This window comes from Ictalurus punctatus, chromosome 9 (assembly GCF_001660625.3).
Source record: "Ictalurus punctatus breed USDA103 chromosome 9, Coco_2.0, whole genome shotgun sequence".
In the NCBI taxonomy this organism is placed as follows: domain Eukaryota; kingdom Metazoa; phylum Chordata; class Actinopteri; order Siluriformes; family Ictaluridae; genus Ictalurus; species Ictalurus punctatus.
Genome location: NC_030424.2, coordinates 2209827 through 2218015, shown reverse-complemented (window position 1 = coordinate 2218015; position 8189 = coordinate 2209827).

Below are 8189 nucleotides of genomic sequence, written 5' to 3'. Positions count from 1 at the left end.
ACAAACAGAACATCCCCTATAAAGAACAATGAAAGTGTGCTTTGCAAATCCACTCCCAGTCCCAAAAGTATCAAAGCCCACTTGTGCGTACAGGGATGTTGTTTTAAGAGCTAAAGCCTCACCTTTCAGCCCGGGTTGTTATCTTGATCAGTGTCTTTGTGCCATGTTGAAAAAGAACACCAGGGGATTGGGAAACGCAAAAAGGCGCGTTGACAGGCTAACCTCGCACCACTGTAAAAACATCCACGTTTGGGTGACATCTTAATTGAGACGTGACCCATCCTGGAGTGCACCACTGCCTATCATGGCTGGCTTTCTTCCATCACATTCTCATATTCTTATATACTGACAGTCAAAAGATTTTGAACATGTGGAGGGTTTTTCCTCCTACATTTTTACCAACGATTGGCTATTAAATAATGTGTATTTAAGGATTTCTTCATTGTGCACTCTCAGATTCTAATGAATGCTTTATTAAAGGCGAGATTTGTCTTACAGTTGATATTACACGGTGTTAGTATCAATTATAAGACAAATTAATTTTTGGTCCAGGTAGATCTAGATTTTTGTTTTTCCAATAAAATTAATCCGCAAGCATTTCTCAGTTCACCTATTTATTATTACTTAGATTTTCTAATGCTATAGTATTTATCTTGAATGTTGAAAGAGGGTGTCCAAAAACTTTTGACTGTCCAAGATTGAATTATTATTATTATTATTTAAAAAAATTTTTTAAAGCACCTGCATACAATACAATCTGGTCTCTAATAGCTATCTATAAGCAGATGTCACATGATGTGTTTGTGGATTACAGTTTATTTGTTGTTTCCATTTTAAGCAGTGAGAATTTAATTAGCATTTGAAAACACAAGCCGTGTGAATTAAATGGTCAGTGCACAAAGGCTTATTAAGTTTATTAATAACCGTCCTGGATGGCAGTGATGTCGCCACTTGTGTCAGTAAGCATCTTTAACGTCTTTAACACGAGCCCCCGTAAATGAACTGGATCTCCTGTTGAGTTAGCCTCGCATTCCAGCGTACAGGATCTCATACGGTGCAGCTGTGAAGGAGCTTTAATCTCGGCGTAGGAGCATCCCGCGCACTCTGTTATGGCATGTCCGCATCACGTTTCAACGCCCTGGAATCCGCGAGCCGTGTGGTATGCGCACGGGGAAGGAGGTGTGCGTGCGGCCACTGGGAAACTGCGAGAACGGGGACGCGGGGCCACTCGCGCTTGGCCTTGGTTTCTGGGTTTCTCTGAAGCCGTGCCAGGCTTTTACGCTCCTGTTTTCATTTTAGCACCGGCCCTCGAGCCGAGTCGGTTTTCAAAGCGTCCTGTTATAAGGGACACTCCGTATCGTCATCGGTCTAAAGCTCAGCAAAACGGAGAGATGTTACAGGTGAACGAAAAAGAAATCCGATGATCTATAGCTGACAAATAAAACGGACAAACTCTAATTTTGGTGAAAGTTTACGTTGTTGTTGTTTTTTTTTGTTTTAAAAAAAAAAATATATATATATATATATATATATATATTCTTTCAGGAAATTTTGACTGATTGTGTCACTTTTAAGAAACGTCTGAAAGAAAGGCACTTTATTTTTAAAATAAATAAATAAGTGGATATATATCTTTGTATATATTATCATTATATTGAATAATACCTGCAATGTACAATTTAGATTTTACTTTTATTTTGTGTCATTAATGTAAAAGGGATAAATTACACCTCCTATGCTGCATTCTTAACGGCTTTTGTATGTGATGTAAAATATCGGGCATGTTACGTCATGTCGTGTCATGTCAGGTCATGTCTATTGTTATTAGATTTATTATTGTACAGTATTTATTATTGTTCAGAATCCACAAGATGCACTATATATGAAGCTGAGTGAAAGCCACTCCCACCCCATTCGTGGTTGGATGTTTTGTGAAAAAGGGAATGTGTTCGTTCGTACCATGCCACACACCACACTACTTCAGTTACATGCATTTTTTTTTTTTTTTTTTTTTTTTTTTTTTTTACCATCTCTGTCCAAAATATAATAAATTTAACATCGAGAGTTAATACGGACATGTGGAGTAATTTGTTTCATTTTCCGTTGGTGACGCTTGAACCTAATCCGTTCGTCTAATCCACAAATTAAGCTCTCTTAGATCAGAGTTACTCTATCATCTTACATCATCAGTGGTGTTAAATTCTGCATTCTGGTTGGTCGGAAGGGGATTCGTTTTCTATATATTCTGACACTGGGAAGTCTGATGACATGACAGTCTGCGTTATTGGTCTTATTAGGTTCAAGAGAGAGATAAAAGAGTCTGGTGATGGAAAGACTATATGTTTATAGGTGCTGTCATGTAAGTAATAATAGGAAATAACTTGTTTTGTGGGCATTCCACAACATTAAACTTATCTATTAATGGATTCAAAAAAAAAAAAAGTATGGGTCATTTATTAATAAATATAATTGCTGTGGTATAAGAGGAAAATAATCAGCTTCAGAACTCCACTTCATAACACTACCCCATCACTGATTGCAGTACATCCTCCGCTGCTGTAGTTATTGGTCATAAATAAGCCAGGTTTTCTCGGCTTGTGGTATAATCTCGAAGATATTATGAACTACCAGAAATAATCAAGTCTTCAGTACATCTACCACACCATCACCACTGTCGTGCTTGTTCTGGAGCTGAAACTGTGTTACTACAGAGAGGAAAAAGAAAGCGAGAGTCACACCCCACAGCTTATCAGCGAATAACTATCGAGTGATGTAACCGCCATCTGGTGCACTAATGATCTAATTGCCCCACATTAAGGTCTGCCTGAATGACTGAGCCACAATGCATCCGGCTTCCAGTCCACGTCAGGTGCTGCTCGTGGAGTCTGTCTGACTATTCCACAGGAACTTTGTAGGTGCTTTAACCATGTTATGCTTCCCTGGGGTATAAATATGTGGTTGCACATGTAGGGAATACGTGTGTTGTCCACGACCATGAATAAAAAATAAAGATCTTTGAACATAAAAGATACAGACAGATGCTGACCTGCACAAATCAATCAGTCTGTCCATCCATCCATCCATCCCACTATGGTAGTGTAACAGATTTCTAAGTCAAGTTGTTGTCTGGACTATTTATCTATCTATCCCTTCATCTATCTACACCCATCCTTCAAGTGATCCAGCAAAATGATTCAGCCATTCATCCAGTCAATCCATACCATTTATCCAATAGATCACACTATTCACCCAATCCATCCATCCATCCATCCATCCATCCAACATTCTGTATTTATCCTTATAATCTACCTTCCCTCTATCCATCCAGTCCAACCATCCATCCATCTATCTATCTAGCTAGCTAGCTAGCTATCCCTTCATCATCATCCATCATACCTCATCATTAATCCATCCATTCTTCATCCAGCCAAATGATTCGTCCATTCATCCAGTCTATCCATACATCCTACCATTTATCCAAAGATCCAGCCAAACTATTCCCCCAATCCATCCATCCATTTGTCCTTTCATTTACTTCATCTATCACTGATCATCTATCCATCCGTCCACTATATCCATCAAACATACTGCATTTATCCTTCTAATCTATCTTCCATCCATCCATCCAGTCCATCTATCCATCCATTTATCCATCCACCCATCCATCTAATCCACTTTGAGTTCAAATATGGTGTTGATGGAGTGGTCAGTGGTCATCTCTTTCACTACCCAAATATTTATATATGTATCCATCTATCCCAATATGGTCGTGTAATAAATATCCCTTGTCTAGTAGTACTACGTCAAGTTGTTGCCTGGACTTGTGTTACAATCCTGATGATCACACAAATGACCATTTTTATTTCTTTAAAGCTAAATAACATCCAGTCACCTTACCTACGACTACTACCGACATCTATTTACAGTGCCCTCAGGATCAATCCAGGATCACTGAAAAACTTTATAGACAGCTAATTTCCTCATCTTATGTTAGATCTGTCCAGCAGACCCAAGCAGCATGACCGTGGCAGTTCCACTTCAGCTCTTCTTCCATAACGGCTGTTATTTAACTTCAGAAAACAGCACAGACAATGCTCCGGTCAGTACGAGGTCGATCCGAGGGCTTCCGAGGCACAGCTGGTGTTTTTCTTTGTTGGGAATGCCGTTAGTGGTCTTGTAGAAAATGAGGACCAAAACTTTTTAAACTAAAAGTATTGTAACTAATGTAATCACCAAATACACTGTGTCGATGCTACCTCATGCTGTGTTTGAGAACTTTTCTCACAGATTGAAGAAAATGCACGTTCAAAGCACATTTTAGATTTAATTTAATTTAAAAGTACTACATGCCGTGCTCCAGTCATCTTACATTTTATTGAATGCATAATATTTGTCATGCAAACGGTAACAAGAAAGCCGTGTTTATGTGCTCTTTGAAGGGAATGTCAACCGTCTGAACTGCCTCTGTGTCCCGCTGTGGCGTTGCTTTTCTTCCAGTGGCAATAACAAGGAGAGGAAAATTAAGAATATTTATTGTAGGTCTGGGCATTATGGCGCCCATGCTAAAGCTATGCTTGGTGGGATCCGGACAAAGCTAACTCCACCTGTATCTGGCCCTGTTTGCAGTGAAAACACCCCCTCCTAACCCCCCGGAGAGGCGACTGACTCCTACCCTTTGTCTCCAGCGAGTGGAGGAAACAAAAATAAATGAATGCGGAAGCGGTTACAGGACATTGGTCAAACATAAAGGACACTTTCCGGGGAGTGACTGCCACATTCATTATGTATAGGCTTGCTTCGTTTATGTACATGCCCTTTGCACTTTCTCATGTCTTACAAATCGATATGAAAGGTCTGTGTTAGCACGGTTCTTTTAAATAGGCCGCCTGGAGAAATTTGTGAACACGTTAAAGCCTTGTAATACCGGTACAGATTCAAATAGATATACTATCAGTTCTTAAGCAAGAAGGTTTTTACACTGGTTTTTACACCAAATCAGCAAAGCGCTTGAAATTTAGTGCCTGAACCTTACTCGTTTTGTGTTGCACTGGCTAATATAACGTGGCTATAAACCATGCTACAAACATCATAGTCATAACTCTACGTCAAATTCGATTCTTTTTCAGGTAGGAGGCGTGGCCCAAAGTTTGAAGGTGGAGTTTAATGCGAGTACCGATATGGTACCGGTTCCTTATTTACACATGCAATTGTGTCAGCCATATAATTCTTACTTGTAGCATTGTCACTCCAGTGCAAAACGAAAGAAGCAAGCTTCGCACGGCTTCGCTCACATGGTTTTTCGACACCTAATATGAGGTCTTCATTGGTGTTGTTGAAACGTCCAGGTTTACGATTGTGTTTGTTGCCTTACAACGCACAAGTTGTGCAGACGTGAGCAGGCCCACGGTCAGTGGGAACGGCATGTTTGAGAAGGATTTGTTTTACGACCGCTCTCGAGGCTGTAAAAGAACGAGAGGGAGATGCAAAACAGACCTACGAAAAGTGAGTCCAGATGGGGGCTGGGGGAACAAGCCGTGATGAGTCGAGATCAAAGCTCTCGGTTTAAGCTTGCTGCGGCTTCCTTCGCCAAAATCTAGGCCTTTCCTAACACAATGCGCCAGGCCTTAGAAAACAGCTGTCTTTTTTTTCCCTCTCGCATCGAATCGTACCATATCCATTAGGAATATTTCTGTTCTATTGACATGACACCTTGACACCAGTCTGTTGTAAACATTATTTAGTTACACCCGAGGACATCATGCGGTCTACCACTTTAACACGCGTCTGTTCTTGTATTTCTCTGTGTGTACTCCTTGCACTAAATGACCACCAACTGTTAATCAAAGCTAGCTCGGGCACACCAGAGAGGTTCGCTGGGTGTGAAGAAATCCAACCATTAGCACATTTCTATTTATTTGCACAATAACCACTTCCCAGAACTGATATCATTTATTCCTTGCCCTGCTGGACAGCTTCCACGAGCAGAAGAAAGCCAGCAACAACTGGCAACCTGCTCATGAATGCTGAATGTCCCTATAAAATTAATGTACGTTTCGATGGAAATACTGCACACGTTATACCTACACACGTCCCTGAATTGATCCGAAGAAATAGTACATAGGTTTAAAGGAGCATTTTGTCATTTTGGGCTCCATACTATCTGTAAGGTGAACTGCATTGAGAGCACTGAATGTCAGCAACATGATGTCAGCGAAAACATTACACTTTTTTTCTCCCCTGAAGCTGGCTTTTATTGAAACGAGGTGGAGCTCATAAAAAAAAATAAAAAATAATAATAATTAAACAAAGGCCTAAAACGAACTATCCAGATTCACTACGTGACAAAATTTTAAATCGTGGATGGTAAAATATTTACGGAAAACCCAACAAATATGTTGGACCACAGCTGTAGGAAAATAATCAACGATGGGGTAGTGAAGCAGATTTTACCGTTAGTGAACCAGATTTTACCTGGAGCCTATCCCAGGGAGCATCGGGCACAAGGCGGGGTACACCCTGGACAGGGTGCCGATCCATCGCAGGGCACAATCACACACTATGGACACTTTGGACAGGACAATCAGCCTACCATGCATGTCTTTGGACTGGGGGAGGAAACCGGAGTACCTGGAGGAAACCCCCACATCACGGGGAGAACATGCAAACTCTGCACAAACAGGGCCACGGTGGGAATCGAATCCCCAGCCCTGGAGGTGTGAGGTGAACGTACTAACCACTAAGCCACCGTGCGCCCAAGTGCAGTGAATTAATATATGTAATATAAACTGTGATTTGCCTTGCTTGCCTGAACTAGTCTCAGAGCTGCTGTAATGTAATTTTAATCAACACCTTCTGACTTAAGCATTGTGCTTTAATGGTTTAATTAAAGAATTAAGTAAAAGAGCATTAACGATGGGGTTATTTATTACACAGAGTCTGTCCGAGTTAAGAATTTCTTTAAATATAAATCATTACAAAATGTAAACATTAGGGGATAGACGAGTCCCCGAGAACAGTTGCAGATAATTGAGGCTGACATCACTGACCTGTGTGTTACTGCTCTCTCAAGAGTTCACGCAACACACAATCTCAGAGTACCACATAACGTCGAATCCTCAACGGGCCGAAGCTCAAATCAGCTGCAGCTGCGTGAGGGTCATATTTAGCGTAACGGATTTCAGCATCGTGACGTTGGCGCTCATAGACCACGCGTTTGGTTATCATCACTCACTCATGTATACACTCTCACACAGACTCTTATCTGACAACAAATGGATGCTTATGGAAACATTCACACAAGGATACGCAGTGGTCCAGTTGTAAAAACTTTTCAGGTAGCGGTTGACCACCAGTCTTATTCTGGTGGGCATAAATTTAAAAAAAATAAATAAATAACCTGAACCATATCTTGCTAGTCAGAGTTGTAATGTATCTACATAATTAGTGATTACTGGTTAATTTTTGTACACTATTAAGTCTTTTGCTACATTTTAAAATGATTTTTAATATTTAATGCTTCATAATTCTTTTAAAATGATGTTTGGTCAACGTTCGCGTACTGTATTTCACATTTTGGACATCAGACTAGGAGAAAATGAGAAAAAGAAAAAAACACAGACATTAAAACGTGGAGCTACTCGCTTCAAGATGTGTCGTTGTGTTGACCCACTGAAAGAATGATGTCACTTCCAGGATGTGATGTCATTGCATTAAAAAAAAAAAAAGAACAGATCTTTGTTTGAAGACACAGTAACGAGACATGAACTTTCATCAGGTTTAGGATCATACAAAAATGCTTATTAACATAAAATATATATATTTTAACCTGGCATAGTTCAACATTTACGTTAGAAATACCATGAGAAATCATGAGAACTAATATTTAATAATACATTAAAACATTTTGAGGAACAAATATTAAATATACGAATATTGTTAAGTGGATATATTGCAATTACATACATATTTTATTTTCTTTCTTTTTATAATGAAGAATGAAAATAAAGAAATACAGTGAACTGTTCTGGCAATATAAAATGCACCATATTGTAGGAAAGACCTGTAACAACATTTACACGTAGCACAGTGCCAGATTAAATGCAACTAGAAAATGCATCCTGACTTGAGGTTCCATATAGTTCTTATAAAGTTTAATATGTTTTGAAATGTAAGCCTCTGAGTACAGTAAT